Source organism: Phyllostomus discolor, chromosome 7, assembly GCF_004126475.2.
Source record: "Phyllostomus discolor isolate MPI-MPIP mPhyDis1 chromosome 7, mPhyDis1.pri.v3, whole genome shotgun sequence".
Taxonomy (NCBI): Eukaryota; Metazoa; Chordata; class Mammalia; order Chiroptera; family Phyllostomidae; genus Phyllostomus; species Phyllostomus discolor.
This window is the reverse complement of record NC_040909.2, coordinates 13,227,986-13,252,063: the sequence shown is the minus strand read 5'-3', so window position 1 is coordinate 13,252,063 and position 24,078 is coordinate 13,227,986.

Below are 24,078 nucleotides of genomic sequence, written 5' to 3'. Positions count from 1 at the left end.
ATTGAGATGCTTGAAATTCCTCTTCATTCTGGTGGGGTTGTAATCTCATACTTTGTGACCATTGATCTTTGCTTAGCACTTGGGTTGCCTCAAATCTCATTAGCCTCAGTTATCTCCCAGTTGTAGCAACAACTCTATCTTGTAGCAACCAAACAAGTTTGTCCCATTCAATTCCATTCAATTTTATGAGCCTCTGCTTGCCACCTCACGTGCCAGCTCCAAGCCCATCAGTATACTTGTCATCAGTATAGGAAAAGAAGGCAGAAAGAAAGTCAAAGAAATGAATAGTTTGACAACTGAATTTAAAAATGTTCATGCTTCAAGGATACTATGAAGAAAATGAAAAGACAGCACACGGCGAGAAAATGTTTGCAAATTACTCGCTGATTAAGGATTAGTATCTAGAGTATATAAAGAATACTTACAAAGCAATTCGAGCAAAGCTTTGCTTGCTCACCTGCTGCTCGCCTCCTGCTGTGCAGCCCAGGTCCTAACAGGCCTGGGGGTCGAGGACCCCTGTTTCAGAGAGCACTCTGGGAGTTTTTCAAGCGATTGAACTCGGAGCTACCTTATCACCCAGCAATTTCATTCCTCAGTATATACCAAAAGAAATAAAAGCAAATGCCTACACAAAAACTTGTATATGAATGTATATAAGTTGTATATGTTGTATACATTGTATACATATATGTTGTATACTTGTGTGTGTTGTTTATAACAACATTATTTATAGTCAAAATAAGGACTAAAAGGTGTGAATGACCCAAATGTCTATCAAATGATGAATGGATATAGAAAATGTGGTCTATTCCTAAAAGTGGAATAAAAAATTCACTCAGAAAAAAATCAATGAAATACTGGTACATGCTACAGTTTGGCTGAACCTTGAAAACATTATGCTAAATGAAAGAAGGCAATTACAAAAAATCCACGAATTATTTCTGGGCTCTCTGTTCTGTTCCATTGGTCCATGTGCCTGTTTTTATGCCACTGTTGGTGGGACTGCAAACTGGTACAACCACTATGGAAAGCAGTATGGAACTTCCTCAGAAAACTAAAAATGGATCTGCCTTTTGACCCTGCAATTCCATTGCTGGGACTATATCCTAAGAATACTAAAACACCAATACAAAAGAACCTTTGCACCCCGATGTTCATAGCAGCACAATTTACAATAGCTAGGTGCTGGAAGCAACCAAGGTGCCCATCAGTAAATGAATGGATCAAAAAACTATGGTACATTTACACAATGGAATTCTATGCAGCAGAAAGAAAGAAAGAGCTCCTACCCTTTGCAACAGCTTGGATGGAACTGGAAAGCATTACGCTAAGCGAAACAAGCCAGGCAGTGAAAGACAAATACCACATGATCTCACCTTTAACAGGAACCTAAACAACAAAACAAACAAACAAGCAAAATATAACCAAAGACACTGAAATAGAGCACAGGCTGACAGTGACCACAGGGGAGAAAAGAGGGAATTTCAGGGGACAATGGGAAGGGTTTACAGGAACAAATTTAAAGGACACATGGACAAAAACTAGGGGGAGGGTGGTAATGGGAGGAAAGTGGGGAGGGTTGGGTGGGTGGGCTTGAATGGGAGTAAAAGGGAGAAAACTGTACTTGAACAATGATTAAAATAAAAAAAGTTTTATTAAAAAAATCCACATATTATATGATTCCATTCACGTGACTGTCCAGAATAGGAAAATCTGTAGAGGCACAAAGTAGATTAGTAGGTTACTTAGGGCTGGGAGAGGGTTAGAAGAGGGATCATAACTCAGCTCACAAACAAAATGGAAACAGATTCATAGGTAATGAACAGACCGACAGCTGTCAGAGGGAGAGAATTTATGGGGCTGGGTGAAAAGGATGAAGAGTTTCAGCAAAACAACAAAAAACCAAAACACTCAGACACAGACAACAGTTTGGCGATTACCAGAGAGAAAGGGGATATCGAAGAGGATGTAGGAAGGATAAATGGTGATGGAAGGAGACTTGGGGTGGTGAACACACAATACAATATACAGATGATGTGTTACAGAATTATACATCTGAAACCTGTATAATTTTATTAACCAGTGTCACCCCAATATTTAATTAAAAAGATAAATAAAGGTGATAGCCAAAAGGCTCTCTTGGAAGTGATAAAACATTCTAGAATCGAGTGTGGTTTTTATTGCACGTATCTGTGACCGACTAAAAGCCACTGAATTGTGTACTCTAAATAGAGTGAATTGTATGTTGCTGAGGATGCTAAGAACTTTACCGGGAGAGATTGGTAGGAGATGCAGACATAGATGAAAAAGCAAAAGAGGCTTACTTCATTTGGACCAATGGGGCGAAACAAAGTGTGTGGTAGATATTCAAAGTTTTACAGTTCTGTTTCAGAGGGCAATAGACTAAGGCTTAGAAGAGCAGGTCACAGGTCAGTGTGCCATGATTGGTAGGGGGCAAAGGTGAGGCCTGACCATGGGACTCCTGACTCCGCATCTGAAGCAAGTTTACAGCAAAAAAAAGGAACTGTAGTTTCTGTTCAGAATATATGAAGGTGCAAACAGTTCTGATTCATGACTCAGAGCTCCATGATAGCCTAATTTGGAAGTTTTCCTATTTCGGGCCAGATAAGCGGTCCTCACTCTGCTTTCCCTCACAGATTCTGCTGCCGTGGCCTCGGCGAGACCAGGAGCCTCAGAGCAGAAACTGTGTCTAATTCAATATCCAGCAAGATAAAAACATTCATGAGCAGAATAAAATGTGTTATTTAAGTAAAATGGATTCAGTGGGGGAAAGCGTTAAAATAAATTGAGCGTTCTTAAACCATAAACATCCTGAAAAATGCCTTAAAGAACACGTCATTTTTTAAAAGCGACTAGCTGAGACTCTTCAGAAAATCAGGGTTATTTCCAAATATTTTGGACAAAAAAAACCTATCTAGTTTTGATGCACTTAGACAGGCAAGGAATCAAAAATAAGTGTTGGTATCAAATATTCATTGGGATATGTATACAAAGACTTCTTTTGCAGCCAAGTAATATTGTAATTCCCCTCCTGTGACTACTCAAAATATAAAATTCTGCAGCAGTTCCAGGAGAAGCTCTTGTCTAATAAATAGATGATGCCTGCGCTCGCCTTTGTAAGAGCACCTAATGGTGGTGCTTCAGTTTTCATCCGTGTCTGCTGTCATAAAAGCATATTTCAACCCTTTTGGGGCTGAAATGTTCAAAGGCACCTAACATCTAAATGCAAAAGTACTTAAAAATTATTTTCAGTGATAATGAAATCTCAAGCACAAGTTCAAAAAAAATCTGTAGAAGTTTTTGCAAGTTTATTTCACAGACTCCACATACACCCACAGATGCACAGTAGCTACGGTTGCACTCAGTGGAATGTTAAAAGTACATGGTCCTTCACGTGTTTCAGACCTGTCACTTTAAAGATGCTGTGTGTACATATTCTTAAGAAGGTTTGTGCGCACATGTTGTGTGTGTGTGTGTGTGCATGTGTGTGTGTGTGTTGTGGCATTTGTTAGGAATAGAATCTTTAGTTTACTTTCTCTGACTGGCTACATGCGACCCTTTTTTTTCATGCCTTGCCACTTCATTACCCCTTCCTTTTGCTTTTGATACGTATAGTATCTAATATTTAGAAATAAGTTATATTTTACCCCAGCTGGTGTGTCTCAGTGGATTGAGCACCAGACTGTGAACCAAAGGATGGCTGGTTCAATTCCCAGTCAGCACACATGCCTGGGTTGCAGGGCTGGGTCTGCAGTTGGGGACACGTGACAGGCAACCACACATTGATGTTTCTCTCCCTCTCTTTCTCCTTCTCTTCCCTTCTCTCTAAAATAAATAAATAAATAAATAAAATCTTTAAAAAAAGAAATAAACTATATTTTCAATGTATATTCTATCTTATATTTTAATATTACTTAATATTGTGTCTTAATATTATATTTAAATGTCAAATTGGGTTTCATCTCTAGTAACTACAATGTTCCCTCCCTTTTACAATGGACTACTGCCCACATCCCTAACCTGCTCAGTGTGTGTGGTGGCTGCTGATGACTCACAGTCCCTCCCTTCCCTCCATTTTTGGTGGAAATCCTCCTCGGGTGAATGGCCACATCTCCCTCTGGAAGGGATGGCCCTCGTTTACATGGGAAGCGAGGGCCTGACTCAGGTGGCTGTGCAGAAGGCTGTCCCTCTCACCTAAAAGCCGGGACAGCCATGCAGCAAGCTGGATGTTCCAGAATGCTTCACCGAGGAGGCCAAGGCTAGGCTTACTCTGCAATGCCTTTGCTCAGTCCCTTCACTGTTTCTATCCTACTCCTTTCCTTCACACACACACACACACACACACACACACACACACACACACTTTTGAGGAGCAGGCCCTCAATAAATGACTTACAAGCGAATTCCTGCCTCAGCCTCTGTTTCTGGAAAAACTGACCTTCGTGCAACCTGTCAGTGCAACTATTTATGTTTACATGTATTTATCGGTACTTACGAGACATTATTCTTAGACCAACAGCTGCATAAGGGATGTGCTAAATGATGGTGAAGTTGACAGAACAATTCTACTCCCTACCTGAGGTATTTTTGGATTGGGTGGATTTTGACAACTTAGGCATAGGTAGTGTTTTGTAACCTTGAAAACAATAAATAAGGAGGGAAAATTTGTATTAACGATTTTTTTAGATTTTATTTATTTATTTTTTTAGAGAGGGAAGGGAGGGAGAAAGAGAGAGAGAGAGAGAGAAACATCAATGTGCGGTTGGCTGGGGGTCATGGCCTGTAACCCAGGCATGTGCCCTGACTGGGAATCGAACCTGCGATGGTTTGGTTCACAGCCCGTGCTCAATCCACTGAGCTACACCAGCCAGGGGTCGATTTTTAACTTGAAGTAAAATTATTTTGTGGAATCACTGGTGTGTCCTGATGTGTACTCTTTGGATGATGCATCGCCCATTCTTGGTGGGTCCAAAGTTTATTTTCCTCTGGGCTTTCACACTGTTTTCGAAATCTTGTAGCACTCATTACAGAATTATTTCCTCTGAGTATATAGCTGGTGATATAGGAGAAAAATTAGATGATATACATGCCTTTATGAACAGATCCTGGAACCTAATATTCAGAAGTGCAGTTCATCAGTTCACTTTTATTTCAAGTTAATGAGATTGTGCATGCAGTAATTACTTTAATTCAGGTCTCTCTTTACCATTACTCCAAGGTAATTTAAATGTATGGATGACGGTTCTCTCCATTCTGAGGCAGTGGGAAGTGTGGACCCTGTCCTTTAAAAAGCACTTGAAATCTCCTCTCTCAAAACATATCAATTTATCTAAACACGTGCCAGTGGAATTTTAATTGACCACACCTGCCTGGTGAAAATGGCGAGCTTACCCTTTTGTTTTATAGAGTCTGCTTCTTAAGAATTGTTACGTGCCTGGCTTCCTGCCAAGCTCTCCTTTCAGACGGAGGGGTTCGGTGATGGGGGTGCTGGACCCTCATCACTAGAGTGCGTTTTATATAAGAGTCCCCAATATCTGGGAATAAAATTCACGAACAAATACTATCATAAACACTATATTTGAATTTTATACTTAAAAATATTGCATAATGAAGAGTTCTTGCCAGGGGAACGTGTATAGCTCATCAGACGTGATATTTTGGAAGTTTAAAGTCTCCAAGCTGTGGGGAATGTTTTAACTAACTTCTGCTTTACTCAGACTGCATTGACCAACAGTGTTCCTAGGACTGAGACATTCCGTCAACAGTTTACACAGTCATGCGTGGATGCATATTTGTGTGAATGTCCACATGTCTACATTTATTTATTTTTAGGGACTCTGTTCATTTTCAAGGTTGAGTTGTTTTCTGTGATGTGAGACAGAGGAACTGTCAAGCATGGTAACTCTCCTTTGGGCAGGGCAATTAACAAAAAAATAAAAGTGGTCATTGATCAACCATTCAACTATAATTTTTAAGCCTATATAAAGCAATAGATATGAACCATTTCTGCTATGATTCCTCAAAGTAACTTATTAAGTTTTATGAAAAATTAATTATGGAAAGGATCTTCAAAAGTCAAATTACTTTGATAAGCTCTTGGATTAATAAAGCTAAACAGAGTATTAAGAGCCCTTTAGTGCAGGAGTACACAGTACCTAACTGTTGCAGTATTTTGGTATAAGTCGAGAGGTATTGCAGAGCTTGCTAAACTCTGTAAGTGGAGAAATGTTCTCATAAAAATTGCTTGGAAGGAGAATTTGCGAATCCCAGGTAGGTGAATAGATTTTTTAAAACGATACAAATTGAACTTGTGAATAAGTGTATATGATACCACCCTATTAAACTTCTTTTAAATTTAAGGCTTGGTATGAAATAAGCAAAAAATAATAAGTAAATGAATACAATAAAGCCACAGAAAACAATATTTTCATTTTTAAGAATTTCACATTTTATTCATCAATGGTCACTTACAAAATTGCATATTATCAAGTTACTTTGAACTTTTGTATCAAGAAGAAGATAATTCCCTGATCTGGAAATGTCATCTTCCAAGTGAAAATTAGCTTCCTTCTTTATAATGCCCTTGAGAAAACTTAGAACTAGATTTAATGTTTAATCACATTAACTTTATTTGCTTAGACAGGGATGGCCAACCTTGAGCATCTCTGGGCCACACTGGAAGAATTGTCATCTTGGGCCACACATTAAATGTACAAACACTAATGAAAACCAAAAAAAGAAGTCTCATAATGTTTAAGTAAATTTAAGCTTTTGTGTGGGGCTGCATTCATGCCATCCTAGGCTGCATGCGGCCCATGGGCCTCAGGTTGCACACCCCTGGTTAGGAGGTGACTGTATTTGACTTTTCTTCTACAATTCGCATTCTGCTTTTTCGTGTGTGTGTGTGTGTGTGTGTGTGTGTGACACTCTTGTTACATACGTTTACACTGTGATACACTTCAAATCTATCTCCTCATGGGTGTTAAATATATACATTTGTAATTCAAGAACAAGGAATCGGAAATTTTGTCTACATCATCACACAATTACTTTAGTCTTAATATTACTCGATATTCGCCATACATTTTGGCAGCAGAAACAGTTTCTTAAGGAGCAAGCTGGTTACAATGCTCTGTACAAAACTGAATATCCCTGAAGCTGGGATTCCCAACATATGTTCCTCCATAATTGCTCCATGAAGAAACTGTTAAGAAAGATAACGGTTAAAGCAATAATGAACATAATGCATTGAGTGACTACAGTATGCAGTTAAATGAAATGAATGACCCTAATGTCACAGGTGATGGGAGGGAGGAATTGGAAATACTCTTGTTACAAGGGACCTGCATTACAGGGGGAGGGTGTAGTGCTTTGTCGAACTGGACCTGGGGTATTTTAATAAATGTATATTGTAAACTCTAAGGAAACCATGTAGTTGTTTGAAAGAAGCATAGTGATAAAGGGGTCCATTCTCTAAAAGGGAATAAGAATCCTTCATGTGTGGTGAATGTAACAGAACATCAAGATACACGAGGCAAAAACTGGTGGGACTAAAAGGAGGAACAGATGTATCCACATTAGAGTTGGAGTCTTCAGCAGCCTTCTTTTAGTAATTGGTAGACCGAGAAGGCAGGCAGTCAGTCAAGGTACAGATAACCTGAAGAGTACTGTCCATCACCGTGACCCAGTTCCAACATCAGCAGAGACACGATCTTCTCACGCTCCCCCAGCACATTCACCGAGAGAGAGCACATTCAGGGCCATAAAAGATGCCTTAACAAATTTAAAATAATATAAATCATGCAAAATATGTTTTCAGACCACAATGGAATTGCACTAGAAATCAATAACTAAAAACGGCTGGAAATTCCCCCAGATATTTGGAAATTAACCAACTCATTCCTGATAAACCATGAGACAAAGAAGAATTTTCAAGACAAAGCAAGAAATATTTTGAACCTAATGAAAATGTAAGTTGTATTTGTTATCTGCCGGAGGGCCCATCTAGTAAGGGCTTATTGGGACATTAATTTTTGTAACTGCTTCTTAAGAATATTATCTGACTTGTTTTTTATGATAAACTGTTATTCTCTGCTATTTATGGTAAGCTTAATTTTTTTCATATATATTAAGACTACTGATATATATTATCCTGTCTGTTTTCACTTGATCAATTTTTCTCTGCTGCTTTTATTTTATACTTCTTGCCTTTCTGGATTTATCCCATTTTCATTATTTACTTCCATTTATCATTTTTTAGTATTGCACAAAATAGTAATAGAGTATAGTATGTGATATAACAATATAAATATATATCATGTAATATATTTTAACTCCTAAGATAAAAATTACCGTAAGAGATCCATAATAACATATTCTAATCCCATGGCGCTAGTATTCCTGGCTTAGCCTTTTTCAGATTTTAGGAAGCAACACAGTGAGTAGAACTCACTACATGTTGTGTAACAGCAGGAGCAGGGCCTGGACCCACATCTCACAAGTACACATCAGGAGGTCTGCACTAAATCATGTGATGGGGGACCTATAAAAACTTCACATATCCTGGCACATTAGTTCAGGCCACATTTTGCTGCCACATTCATTGTAGTTCCAAATGAAGGGAAAAGTGAAAAAGAAAATAAAAACCTTTCACAATAGCTTGTATTTCAAATACCAGATTAAAGGTTACGGACCTGGCTCTTTATTCTGCTCCTGCAGTACCATGGATCAAAAAATCCTCTGTTTTGATTCTTTTACATCCGTCTTCTGTGTTCTCATTGATTAATATTTAGCTTTGTTTTTTAATGTAAACTCCCTAATGTAACAATCACTATTTTTACATTTCATTTACATTCAGCAATGCATTACCTGTTGTTTTGCTTACCATTACTTCTCACAGCCCATGCCCTGCTTATGCAGTCTTCCTTTGTGCTGAGGAAAATGTTTTCTATTTCTTTAGTTAATCTGTGATTGGCAAGCACTCTCCATTTTTGTAGGTCTGAACATGTTTCCTTTTTCACCTTCACTCTCGAATAATAGTTTAGTTGTGCATAGAATTCTAGCTTTATCCTTTCTCTAAATGCTTTACAGGGAGTGTGATATTTGGTTTTCATTTTTGCTGAAGAAATATCTTTTGATTCATGATCTTTCTTTTATATGAGCTCGAGTTTTTCCCTCTGATAACTTTTAATGTTTTCTTGCATCCTTTGAGCTCATTTCCTTGTGTTTTCAATTTGAAAGACTATAGTTTTTATGTCTAGACTTGCTATTTGGTATTTCTTAGGATATGCCTAAATGCTTCCATTCTTGCTTTTGATCATCTTGTAAGAAAATATTTCTAACTATCTGAAAGTCTCATTCAGATTGTGCCATTACTTCAAGAGCTTAGAATCCTTGTGTTTAAAGGGTTTGTTATCTCTTTCTTAATGGCCTCTTTGGGTATTCTTTGGGAGCTGGGTCGTCTCATTGGGTGCATCAGTCCAACACGTTGCTCCCTACTGTGACCCCTGCACTGATTCTGCAAGTCTCAACACAAGTTTGCTGGCGTGACCTCGTGGTTAATGAAATCCTGCGTAAGCGCCATTACCCTTCTGTCATGACCACCACCGTTAGTGCAAGATGGAGAGCTTTCTGGCCCCCCTTCTTATAATGTCAAACATGGAATCAGTTATAAGGAGATCCCTCTGACAGTTTATACTTTCCAAATTTATGTTATCATCAGTGGGAGCTGTAACAAACATGGAAACTTGGACATGTTTCCCTTCACTGAAATATTTTCCGTTATATGGAAATCATAACAGAGTGTTTGGGGCTCGCAGAGTTATGATATATAATGAATATATTTTCAATGTCACATTTTTCCTTCCTCAAAAACACATGTGGAATATCTTGAAGGTTCCTAGGTCATGAAGCTTTCAAGTAACATCTACTAGACTCAGTTCAGGACTAGGACTATCCTTTGAAACTTTGACTCTGTTAACTGAATTTGGCCTCATTCTCAGAGGCTGCAGAGAACTCTTAGCAAATGGACATTTGGGCCACTAGTCCTCAAAACCTCAGGTCAAAATATGTGCCTCTGTGATTCAGAGCAACTTTTTACATGGTTGGAATTCTTTCTCCCAATGCTCTGCGATCTCTATATGTGTATTGGAATGCAAGGGTTACTTTGATGAATCTCCAAAGGCCAAAAGTATTCAAATATGTTTCTGATATCCCCTTATATATGAGCAAAAGACATTTTTTTCTCCTAGATTTTGCTCAGAATCTCTTTGTGGAGGTAGGTGGAGGGAGAGATCATTTCAGAGCTATGTAATGGCCATCGTGAAAATAAATATTGCCCCCTGTCACATGTGTCCAGGGTACAAGGTACTCACGCCTTTGCCTCAGTGGGGTTTCTTATAATATGTGCATTTCGTTTTGCTTAGTGGCCACTGCAAATGAGAGAGTCATTAGGGTAAAACCTCAAAATAATTCATTTGCAAAAATGCTTCACTACTCCTCTACTGTGTACTCATAGTAATTTTTGGAGAGGAAAAGAAAGTAAAATAAAAAAGAAACTTATAATAGATATTTTTAGCAAGATTACTGCTATCTTGGTTCAACTGTTAATTTGGCTTCACACATTTCTTTTAGCTTTTATTAGCCTTAGTAGTGAAACTTATAAAGTGGAATGAGTAACCTAATTTTCCATTAATAGAGCTATGTTACAGATTGTAGTTTAATTCAGACAGGCATCATAACCAAGAGCAAAAATATGAATGTAATAGTTTTTGTAAGGAAGAAATTGGTCCTGTGAAAGACAGAAATATAAAAAAGAATAAGCAGTGAGTATGGATATTTCAAATAAAGTCTTGAAAGAAAATATGGTAGCTTGCATTTGTTAATTTTTTCAGTAAACATTTACTAAGTGTCTACTACAGACCAGTTCTTGTTTTGGACACTAGTGAAGCAGCGGAGAGAAAAATAGGTAAGAATCTATTGGCTGGGACTTAGGTTTTAGTGTTAGGGAAAATAATAAAACAGTAACTAAAAAATATGTACCGTAGATTATGAAAGAGGCTATGGGGAAAAATCAACTGAGGAAGTGAGAAGGAGTGTGCGATACCATGACTTACCGTTGGGCGCTCAAAACATTGAGCAGGTGATATTTGAGTGGAGATCAGTGAGGGTGAGGGGAGTATGTCCAGGGTCTATCAGGTGGGAGAACATTCCACAGAAGAAATAAGGGCAAGGGCAGGAACTTGGCTACAGTGTTTTACAAACCACTTGGAGAATATTGTGACCACAGGGGCCTGAGTGAGGGTAAAGGAAACGAACTCAAATGTAGACCAGAGAGGGATTCTTTCAATATCACAGAGTTGTTTCTAACATGCACATACAGGGGTGGGAAAAAATAGTTTTAGAGTTGTTTGAATGGAAAAAAACATTCAGGTTATGATTATTATAATAGCTTTATGAATTTTTTTGTGTACTCACAACTGTATTATTATAGTATAAATACTTCTCATTAAAAATACAAATTCAGCCCTGGCTGGCATATCTCAGTGGATTGAGCGCGGGCTTCAAACTAAAGCATTGCAGGTTCGATTCCCAGTCAGGGCACATGCCTGGGTTGCAGGCCACGTCCCCAGTGGGGGTCATGTGAGAGGCAACCACACATTGATGTTTCTCTCTCTCTTTCTCCCTCCTTTCCCCTCTCTAAAAATAAATAAATAAAATCTTTAAAGGAAATACAAATTCATCCTATCATAGAAGCTAGCCTCATCTTAACTTACCCGTTCAATTTCTTCTTGTCACCTTCATGATGCCCTATTGTCTAATCTTAATGAATTCCCGCAATTCTCCATATTAGCTATGTTCTGCCTGGCTCTAATATTTTCATGAAGAGCTACCTTTGTCTAGAAGACTTTCCCATTCTCCCTCATTTTAACTCCAATACTGTTCTTCCTTAAGAGATTGAATATAAACAGAGTGACTTTTCAGTCTTCCTTGTCTCCAGAACTGGTTAGCGTGCCTTCATGCGCTACTGTATGCCCCTGCGCCTGACCCTTTCAGCATTTCATTCGCACTGTACGCTAAGCGTAGGTTTACTCGCCAGCCTCTCCTTCTGCCTTAGGTTTCTTGAAGGCAGTGGCTTTGTCTTTTTTATACAGATCTCTTTTATATGCAGCCCAAGTCTTGGCACAAGAACTTGGGAATATACAAAAATTTACCTGGCCTTGGAGATGATGATTACCATGATTGCTCTTGCCTTGAAGATTATAATAATCTTGCTTTGTAGTGAAGTTTTCCACCCTGAATGGGAGAACAATATAATATTAAATGCTTTAAGTTTGCTTCACTGGTGTTAGAAAAAATTCTAGGCAAAAAGGGGGCATCTAACCACTGAGAAAAATCTTCAGACACATCACGAAGAGTGAAGTAAATTGCTGTTGATACAAATGGTTTCACTTTTTGATACACGTATTGCAGAGTAAAAATAATCCACTTGAAAAGGAGATTAGGCAACTGATTAGCTTCTATTATGATAACAGTATTTCTTATGTATTCAAAATATGTCCTGTGTTCTACTAAATGCTCACACTTCCAAATTCCCAACACTGTTCTTTGTTTGAAGTACTTGGGTTTTTAAAATACATAATAAGGATCTTCAAAAAATGGCATCAGGAGAAAAATAAAGTAGCTCTGATACTCTGATATTTTCATTAATAATTAAAATGGCTCACACAGTACTTACCCACTGCACTTTATATATGTATTTGATGTATTTATACACATATATAATATAGATTTAAGTGTATATACTATTTTTCTCTCACTTTCTTTCCTGCTGGCTCATTTGCGTTTTTCCCCTCTGTGAAAGTACTTACTGAGTCAATTCAGTTTTGAACTTAAAACCATAGATTACTTTCCACTCTGTTTTAGCTGAGCTAATAGTAAGATTTGTAATAACTCATAGGAAGTGTTAATTCAAATATTTTTGCAGTTTATTTATAGAGGTATGAAGACAGTGAATCGTTTCTTAATGCCAGCTATGAAGACAGCAGGGCATAATTAAGAATAGCATGTAGGTAAATATTCTTCAAGTCATCTCTAAATGATGAACCTCTAAAAGCCTTACATGGATCTTATACCTGTCACCCAAGTTATTGCTTAATGCCACTTGCAATGCTTAGCAGGTCTGTTTTCAAAACACTCAAAGCATTACTGAATAGATGGAAGTGCTTATTGCACATCTCTTTTGCTCCCTCCCGGTAAATATAACAGCAAAGAACCCCACCTGTGCAGCTTGGGGACTTTATTTGGATCTCTTTGTGCACTCAAGATCGAGGCTGCTAAGCAAATACAGACCACCATCAAAAGAACTATTATAACAATTACTCACAGCTAACGCAGCCCATACCACACACCTAGAAGCTAGCTGTGCACGCCTGTCTGCATGTGTCTAAAACTACGTCGTCCTCAGTCCCGGGGAGTCAGTAGATACGACGCTGAATCTCACATCTGGGCTTGGAAAGATGTCCACTCTAAACTCATCAGGACAGATAAAGTAAAAAGATCGACATTACGATGTGTTGATGAATACATCTGAAAGCATGCTCATATATCACTAGTAGAAGTATAAATAGGTAAAGACACTTAGGAATAAGTGCTTAGCCATTTCTATTAAAGCAAAATATATAAATTCCCTTTGACCCATGAATTCCACTCCTGGGCATATAACCAAGCAAAATTGCATGCTTATGTATACCAATAAATGTACAAGAACGTTTGTAGATGCTTTAATCATAATAACTAAAGGCAATACAATATCCTATATACCCATTGACAGCAGAATGGGAGAATAAATTGTGACATATTGATATAATAGAATATCACAGAGCAATGAAGAAAATAGACTCCTGATATACTCAACAACATGGATAAATTTCACAGATACAATATTCAGTGAAAGAAATCAAACATAAAAACAATAGATCCTATATGATTCTGTTTATACAAAGTTCAAAAGCAAGCAAAATAATCTAATAAAATTTAGAATAGCAATTACCCTTGAGATGTACTTATGGGGAGGGAGTTTGAGGAAGCCTTTGTGGAGCCTGGAAATAATCTACCCCTTGATTTGGACCACACAGTCATATGGACGGCATTCTGTGCAAAAGATCTGTATAGACTTAAGATTTGCATATTTTGTTGTATGTGAGCTTGAGCTCCTGTTCAGAATACAGCCACCTCAATCTGTTTTAGAACCTAGAGCTCCTTTCTCTTCTGGAAGTAGAAAGAGATCTCCGGGCTGTAAAACAGATTAGTGTGGTTCCAGGATGATCATACCCAGGCCTATGACCATGGCATCTGGAGTCGAATGGGGTCAGCTGAGCAGGAGGGGCCAGAAAACAAGAAGCAGAGTAGGGAGAAAATCCATCTGAACAGTGGGAGAACAGAAGCCAGATGTTAAGCTAAGGAATGGCAACAGAGAATAGACAAGAGGAAGAATATTCAAGAAGATTTACCTCTGGACACAGGAAGAGGAAAATTCAAACTATATAGTACCTGAAGGCAGTGGAGGAAGTATCAAGAAGGCTCAGTGAATTTCAACACAAGACTTCTCACCCCCTCTTTTGGATAGAGAGAAGCTGTAATTTCCCCTGGTTCACTTTTAATCTAGACATTCTGAAGTTTGGAGGCAGGCTCTCCTACCTGCTCTTGGAGGGTATACTCAGCACCACTGAAAAAATATGCTGTATATTGAGAATTTATAATATGCCAGATACAGTAATCGTCACGGCACCAAGAGCTCAGCGCCTACCTCAAAGCTTTCTCAGGTTTTGCAGCTCAAGTTACTGGAGTCGACCACTGAGGTTAGAAGGTAGTGAGATACTAAGGAGATGCCTGCATGAAATCATAACTGTGAACCTAAACAGGTTCTGCTGGAAACAGCACAAGATACTCAGATATCAGGTGTTCTGTCTTAGTCAATATTGAGTCTGTTCATTAAATACAGGCCATGATTAAAGCAATTAATCCCATTTTAATCCCAGTAACTGTACATGTGACATAGCACGGCAGAGTCCAGCTTTACCACTAGTAGTCAAGTATAATGGTTAAGGAAACCCATTTTGTTCTCAAAATATCCGGATTTGGATGATTACATGTGCAGTCATCCTATCTACCCTGTAGGTCACCCTACCTATGTTCTTCACATAGACAAATACCTCATTTTAACGTCACTGTGTAATATTGAAATGTATTGCTTTTCCGTCTCTTCTTTCAGTGACAGTTTCATCTTTGTACTTGTCATGTTTTCAGCATTTGCTGATTGACTATGTGAATCCTTGATAAAAATGATCATTTCTATGGATTACGTCTGTAATTTGAAGTGCAAAGTGAATGTGGGCAATTAATATCCGAGAGGATTGCAATGGCACGTCACCAAGCGGCTGGTGGTTACGACGGTGCAGAAAAGCAGGTGACTACCCTGAGCGTGCAGACGCAGCGTTTATTAGCTACAATGGATCCTAATTTAGGAAATAGAATATCTTTTGGATACTTCCAGTTATGCGGGGTAAAATTAATGATCAATCCATAGTCGTTTATCTATCTCTTTTCAAAAATAGATCATTACAGCATCTTGTTCAGGTCAAGCAGCTTGTTAAGTCGAGTTTATCCAGGATGTGGAAGAAGGGAAAACCATCCATCACTTAAAGCTATTTTAAGAAAGTTAAGCCCTCACTGCAAGTATGTGCTTCATCAGCATGACTGTTTACTTTTCTTAACATTTTTAGCTTCAAAGACTCTTCTTTTAATTGAAACCCAATATGTGTTTATTGCTGACACATGTTAAAAATCTTGCTTATACAGTACATAGATCTCTCTCCAAAGCCAATAGTTCTACATTGTTTGTTTCTTAATTAGCACAGACACTATATGAAAAATGCAAGAGACATCTGGTAGGTGGAATGCCTGTGAGTTTTAATTGATTCTTCTTCTTCTTTGTCTTTTTTTTTTGTCCTGGGAAGTTCAGAGGCACTGATGGTTTTGGCTTGTCTTGATGATTCCTTTAATGAGCATATTTTCCAGGTGCATTAACATAATACTGATGTGGAGATATTTTTTGTAAATTCTGGATTCACCTCACATAGGGCTCGGTCCAGAGTTGAGCAGCAGGAGTTCATATATTCTTGTCTGGAATGATGAAGTCACATGATATCATAAGCTTCCTGATATCAGACTTGTGTAAGCTGCATAGTCCAGAGAATGCATTCAAAAAATGTTCCATTGACTAAGAAGCCTTTTTTTTTTAAGATTTTATTTATTTATGTTTAGAGAGGGAAGGGAAGGAGAAAGAGAGAGAGAGAGAAACAGCAATGTGCAGTTGCTGGGGGCTGTGGCCTGCAACCCAGGCATGTGCCCTGACTGGGAATCGAGCCTGCAATACCTGGTTCGCAGCCCATGCTCAATCCACTGAGCTACGCCAGCCAGGGCGACTAAGAAGCCTTTTAAAAAAGTCATTAACTAATCTGTGGCAGAGCTTAAGGTATAAACTTCAAATCACCTGTAGGTCTTTTAAAAATTAAAATATAGTTATGCCTGTGTTCTAGCCACTACCAGACAATTAGTTGGGTATGTACTTACTATATGTGTAGTTTCATGCAATGTCCTCCCTATCTCTCCCCCACCCTACACACACTTTCTATACACTATCCTTACACACCTATGCTAGCATCACACACTGACTAGTCATTTACTTTCTGTTTTACCTACTAAGAAGTTCACCATCTGAAATCAGGGCCATTCCAACATTCGCCTTTGTATTTTCTGGCATACCAGAGGAGCTCAGTAAGTAGCTGATGAATGAACAAAATCTTGGGCAAGCTAGGATAAGCTTGTATCCTCATCTACAGAGCGGAGATAATGAAATCCAATCCATATTGCATTTGTGAAGCAAATACCTCACACGAAATATTTAGTTCTATGTCTATAATGTATTATGTACATCAGAGAATTGTTCTATTTTGAAATAAATTAATGGGCTTTTCTTTTGGCATTTTGTTTTATATGTGAATCCCTGCATTTAGTCAGAAATATCCATGGCCTTGGCAGGGACGAGGGTTATGATAGCAGGAATGCAAAGCGGAAAGACAGCTGGTCATTCAGTTAAAAGAAGTGTTTAGTTGGGGGGTGGGGAGAGGTGACAGTACGTTTGCACATATTCAAGGCTAAATACACGAATTCCTTCCCAATGCGTGACCCATGCCAACGAGAGGGGACATTGCTACATACTGGAAGTCACCTCTACTCCAGTTACAGCACTATCTGATTTGCCAAAGTCCTCTCAATTAGCCATCACAACAGACTCTGAGGTTGAAATTATTATCTACATTTAACAAAGAAACACACTAAGGCGAGAGGTGAATTCAAGTGCTGGTGACTCATATTCAAAACCCAGTTATCTGAGGACTATATTCCTTAGAGATCCAGCAGCCTGAGATAGAAGACATGGAATGTTCCAGGCATAAGAAAGCACTGAAGATTCCGTCAAGAACCCAGGGATATGTCTGTAAATTGTCTTTTCTAGGTTCTTTGCTCTACAATCTTTAAGTCAAAGCAAAATAGACAGGTCTTCACTAATTTTTTCAAATTTTTATTTTTTTATTGTTGTTCAAGTACAGTTGTCTCCATTTTCCTGCCACCACTCTCCCCTACTCTGTACCCCCACCTCCCACCCTCAATCCCACCCCTCTTTGGCTTTGTCTGTGGGTCCTTTGCACGTGTTCCTTCACGACTCTTCCCAATTTGATCTAACTCCCTGACCTTGTTCATGTCAATGATGAACTTGTCAGTGGAAATTTCTTTTCCATCTTTCCTGCAAACTCTTTCTCTTTCCTCACTGGGAAAATTTTCCTATCTCTTAATCCAAAGCCCAGTGATAATCAAATTACAGCTGCCATTTGCTTAGTCATTTTACATAGTAGCAGCCATTCCTCTTCATGCCAGCCTATAGGGTAAAATGATCATCAGATGAGTAAAACCGACAGATAAACTGAAGCTCAGAGTTATGAAGTGGTTTACTCAAGGTCAAAGTTCAACAGGGGCAGCCTCTTCTTTCTGACTTTAAAATCTCTTCCCATTACTTCATGCATCATCTTATGTTGAAATCATTCAACACAGTATGAAGCCAGGGCAACCAGTCAACAAGCAAACAAACAGAACGGAAGCTGGGCTGTCTTATGGCAGCGTGTAAGGACATACTCAGAAGTACACGGAGTTGGTTTTTTTTGAAGGTTTTATTTATTTATTTTTTAGAGAGAGAAGGGAAGGAGAAAGAGAGAGAGAGAGAGTGAGAGAGAGAGAGAGAAAGAGAGAGAGACACATCAATGTGCGATTGCTGGGGGCCATGGCCCAAAACCCAGGCATGTGCCCTGACTGGGAATCGAACCTGCGATGCCTGGTTTGCAGCCCACGCTCAATTCACTGAGCTATGCCAGCCAGGGCAGAAGTACACGGAGTTGAGACAGAATGAGAAGCCTCCTGCTTTCCTCTCATTTCACCTCGTGCTGTTGCCACAGATCATCCCTGCTCCACAGAGAGAATTGCCTTTAGCCTGTAGAATATGTGTCCTGTACTATTTTTTGACTTTACATTTATTTTCTTTCCTATTTGTTTTTACATACTTTCAACTCTTTGTTGCTTTCTATTTTATATCCCGCATGTGAGTGAAATCATATGGTTCTTAACTTTTTCTGTCTCACAATGTATTGTCCTTACATCCTTGACTGATGACTTCAGGTTAGCTCCTTCCATGGGAAGCTCACAGCAGAGATCAGAATACAGAAGGAAAAATTAAGAACGGTAAAAACAATACCTTCCTGCTTCCGGCATCAGTAGGGAAGCAGGGACTAGCAATTCTAGAAAGATCACAGGAAAGCAGTGTTCGCGGACTCTTGTAGCCCAAGAAAAGGCAGGACTTTTCTGGTGGATCTTTAAAAAGGTGTCTTAAGGTCCACAGCAATAAGTGAAGACCTTTAGACCCTAAACCAGAGGTATCAGTGCTTCTGATGTCCAGGAATTCTATAATTATTTCTTTTTCTAGTCCTTTTCTAACCCTAACCCTTTCAGTGCCGTGTGTGTGTGTGTGTGTGTGTGTGTAAACACAGATATATATTATATGTGTGTGTGTATATATATATAAACACACAGAGAAAGAGACAGAGAGAAGGAATTCTGTATACTGGGTTCTAACTAATATACTTACAGATATATTGCTCTGGGGCCAATTTTAAGATTTTTAAAATAAGACTTAAATATCACTTAATCTAAATAGAATTTATTAATGTCTGATATTTATTATGATTTGTGACTAAGCTCAATCTTGTCAATAGTGTGTTGCCCTAGTATCCAGGTTAACAGAAGACTTTTAGGTCTTTATATCTACCTCTGTGCTGAAAATCATTGTCTGTTTCAGGTTTTTCAAATAACTTATAAAGAAATTACTTCCATTGATTTCTTAAGTATTGTTGGTCCACAAACAGCCGTGCTTGCTCAGCAATGCGATCCATAATGTTCACTTGGCTGCACTGGGAAACAAAAGGTTGTCTCTTTTGTTACTTGATCATGCTCCTTGTTAATGAACCACGTATACTTTCGGGAGATAAAGAATTGTGCTGTTAGATCAGCATCTTTTTAAAGGCGCATCTACACAGACCTGAGGTTCTTCCTCAAGTAAATTTGCCTTATAAAGAAATTTAGATGTTCTAGTTTCTTTTCCTTCAAAATGTATCTTTTATGCTTGTAAAGAAAACAAAAACTGTTTCTCTCTCCCTGTGTCTCTGCCTGCCTCTCTCTCTCTCTCATACACACACACACACACACCTTTACACAAGGCTTTCTTGCACTTAGTTTTCCTGATTTTATTTACATCAATATACATTCAGAGTTCAATTCTAATAAGATTAGAACAAGGTGTGAGTAGAACCTAAGATAGCAAATTTTGCAGTAATCTCCTCATTAATAGAATCCAATCCCTGCTCATGTCTTAGAAATAAAGCTAGTATGACAGCAAAAGAAAAAAAAACAACTCATTTCTTTTCAGCCTAATAGACTTAGGGAAAGCAATAATCCTTCGTTAATTTCTTCCATCAGAGCAAGCATATGTTGTAAAGAATCACTCTTAGAACAAAAGCAAGCTGCATTAAGTGCCAGGAAATAATACAAACAACAGTTTGCATTCTGAGTATATCAGATTTTGAAGGTTCAAAGAAAAGACCTTTTTTTTAATGGCATACGTGAACGCTTTCTCAACAGAAACCGCAGATTCTTAAGGTTGATTCCAACCCAACTGATTCAGATTATTGCAGTGTGACGCTGATTCTTCCCTCACAGATTCTGTTGTTTAAAAGTTGCAATACAAGTCAAAGCAATTGGGTTGCAAAATAACTATTTTGAGGGAAAGTTTATTTGTTTAAAGTGGTAGACGTTATCTTACAGTGTACAAGCTGACTTCTACTGCATAGCAAACTACTCCAATACATAGTACCCTTATTTTAATCTGTAGGTTGCTATAACAAAAAAAAAAAATGCCCAGACTAGGTGGCTGAAACAAGAAGCATTTGTTTCTTGTAGGCTGGGAAGCTGGGAAGTTCAAGGTCAAGGTGCTGGTATGTGAGGTGTCTGGTGACAGCCTGCTTCCTGGTGCACAGATGGGCACCTTCCTGCTGTGACCTCACAGAGAAAGAGGGGCAAGGAGCTCCCAAGGGTCTCTTTCGGAAGGGCATCAATTCATGGGGACCCCACCCTCATGGCCTAATCCCCTCTGAAGACCCCACCTCCAAATGCCATCACATTGGAGATTAGGTTTCAGCATATGAATTTGGGGGGCGGGGGACACAGACATTCAGTCTGTAGAAGCCTTGAAGCGAGAAACATGAATAGAGACTAGGGGTCAGCCGGTTAAGGCTCATGCAGCTCAAGAGCATCCTTCGGTCTTCACATTTTAAATGGATTATAAACGGATGAAGAATATGAGGCAGAGAAGGCATGTGCTTCACAAAGCCTAAATTATATATTATTGGGCTTTTTCCAGGAAAACTCCCTTCACCTCTGATACAGACCATGCTTTTTGTTGGTCAGAAAACCGGCATTGGGCTAGCAGCGTGGTTCTTTGGTTTTTGCTAGGCTTGGTCACAGGTCTCTGGTCTGCTGCCTCTTAGTTGAGTGATTCTGCTTCTGGAGATGACTGGTCATTCGGAGTCACTTGGCCACCGGTCTCTTATCATCCAACAAACAACCCAGACTTGTTCACATGGTGACTGGCAGAATCCAGGAGGAAGTACCCAAGTGCAAAAGGACTCTCCAGGCCTACGCTTGAGCTGCAGTATTAGTGTCTTCATAGTCTATAGGTCAAACTGAGTCACAAGACCAGAGAGACAGGGCAGAGAAGATATGTAGCTGTTTCTGCAAACTTCCAAACACAGGAACCAAAGGCTTCGGGAGCGGAGAAGCTTCCGCTGGACCTGGAATGAGGAAGAGGGGAGCGACTAGCCACCTACACTGTTGACCCCGCCCTCAGGCCGCAGGCTCTCTCGCTTTGAAATTGTTTTTCTCTCTCTACCTCTGCACCTCTTGCTCCTTCGCCTCCGGTGTGGTCCCCATGCCTGCCCCACTTGTAGTCTTCTGAGATCCAGCTTTCTGTGCTTCTCTTTGCATAGATGCCAGACATCATAGGTGAGGACATCTGTCCTCATCTGGGCATCATGAGCTCATATAGTACCTCTGGGGGAACTAGGAAAAGTTAGCCTCTTCTCATACAAACAGCTGGCAGCTGAAGCTTAGGCTGGATTTCAGGTAAGATCCCTGCATGGGGTAAAGCTACAAACTCCTTTTCAGGAGCACCGGGCCCAGCCTGCTTCCGGCTCTCTGTGTCTCCTCATTTTGCTTATCAACTGACACTGACTCCAAGAGAGAAACTGATTGTGTCTTATTTCATGTACCTACTCCTTATCAAATTCTTTGGAGTTTAGAGAGTGGTGAGCAGCATCCTGTGCCCAACACCCACCCTGGAAGAGAAGCAGGACTGGTCAGATTTTGAACAGGGAACACAGAGAAGAAATGGTTATAAAAGAATGGCTTGGCCTCATCGGTATATTTTGTACTGGAAACTGGAAAAAGTCTGAGCTTTATATGGACCTAGAAACTACAGTAAATAACACAAGGATATATTCCTATCTCTGTTGTATATTTTATGCATCATATAAAGATAACACAGACCATACCTAGCCTATACGAAAGCATATTAATAAAAAGGTTTTGCTTCCATAACTTTTTTGATGGACACCTGAATATTAATATGAAATTTTGAAATTTATTTTTAGGCATAGTTAACATACAATATTCTATTAGTTTCAGGTATACAACAGTGACGAGATGGTTATATAAAATTTAAAACGGGGTCCCTGCAACCCATTAAACATTATAGCAAAGTCTGGAGGGATGTAATACCTGGGAAATGTAATAAACTCTCACAAAGATGAGCTAAATATTACCAGACGCATCTACCTTGCAGTGTAGTTAGGCATAATTGCATATAATTAAAACATACTCAGTCCTGCTGTAATTTCACGAGTGAAACATTTAATTACTTCTGAATAAGGAAAGAGCCTGTAACAAGTGTAGATGCTCTGCATTGTCCACATTCTGCTGGTGCTTGTCCACGCTGCATGTATCCCCTTCCTACTGGCGTGGAGAAATCAGTACGTGCTCTTATGTTCTCCCATTCCCATGGTCACACATTATTATCTTCACTTTCCAAACATATTACTGAGCTCTATTATGTAACATAACTATTGCAGGAATCATTTCTGGCAGAAACCAAGAAGGACTTTCCAATCTATTTGCTCAGTACTGTCTGACTCGGCTGGGTGAAGGGGGAAAAAGGGAGTCTGCATCTGATTATCTTTTTATCAAAAGATAATACTCCGTGCATAGTTCTGTAGCTTTGTACCCCTATGTCTTCAGGAGCTAAAACTCAAAGACCTTACGCCTACAGCATGACACGTCCCGTGTTGGGCAGGCCTGGCCCATTTTCATTTCTCGGTGTCTTTTATAATCTTTTCAAACGATGTTAAGGTTAAACTGAAAGGTGGGTTTGGGGGGCAAGCAGACTTGACTTTGAATCTCAGATGCATAACTCACAGCGGGTTAAAATTCAAATAAGACAGATGCTCTAAGTCTCCATTGCCGTATCTGCAAAATGGAAGGAAAAATATGTGTCTCATAATGCCGGTGGGAAGGTTTTTAAAAATCCATATTAATCACCCTGTGCCTGGAACCAGTTGAAATTATTGGAAAGTATGTTATTTTATATTTTTAAGCCTCTCTGAGGAAAACCCTTCTGCCCTCCTCATTTACATAGAGGTTAACCAGAGACCCCGCTGCTGTTAATATACTGCTAACAGAGACGTACTGTGTGAGCATTTTTATACTCTCGGAGTGATCCCTTCTTCAATGCTGTACTGTAAGGATTCAGCCACACGCAGAAGAAACCAAACTCCTGTGGACCAACCAGGTTCAGAGTTGATTTATTTATTTTTCTCAGATTCCAAGGAATCCAAAAGCAGGAGGTCTAGGATTAGTGCAGTGATTTCAACAAGACTCCTTTCATCGCCTGTCCTGCCACCGTTAGCCCTTGGCTGCAGGCTGGTTATGTCACCTCTGGGCATTGCGTCTGCCTTCTAGACTGGTAAAAGGGGTGAGCGGGAAGCGAAGGCATGCCCACTGCCCCTGCCACTCCTCTGCACAGCAGACTTCTTGCGTGTCCTGGCCAATCAACTTCTGCTCACGTCACATGACAATGCCTGTACATTTTTTGGTTTATTTCCTTATTTTTTTAAAAATAAAGGTGACCAAATTACCTTAGCAAATAACATTGGAATTCGGTTTGTGAGAACCAAGTAGAATGTGATTCTTCATCGGCAACCAGCAGGTTTGACACCGATGCCTCCAGGCACTTCAAAGCTATACTCTCCAGAAAAATGTTATCCCTTCCTTCTTCAGGTGAAGCTA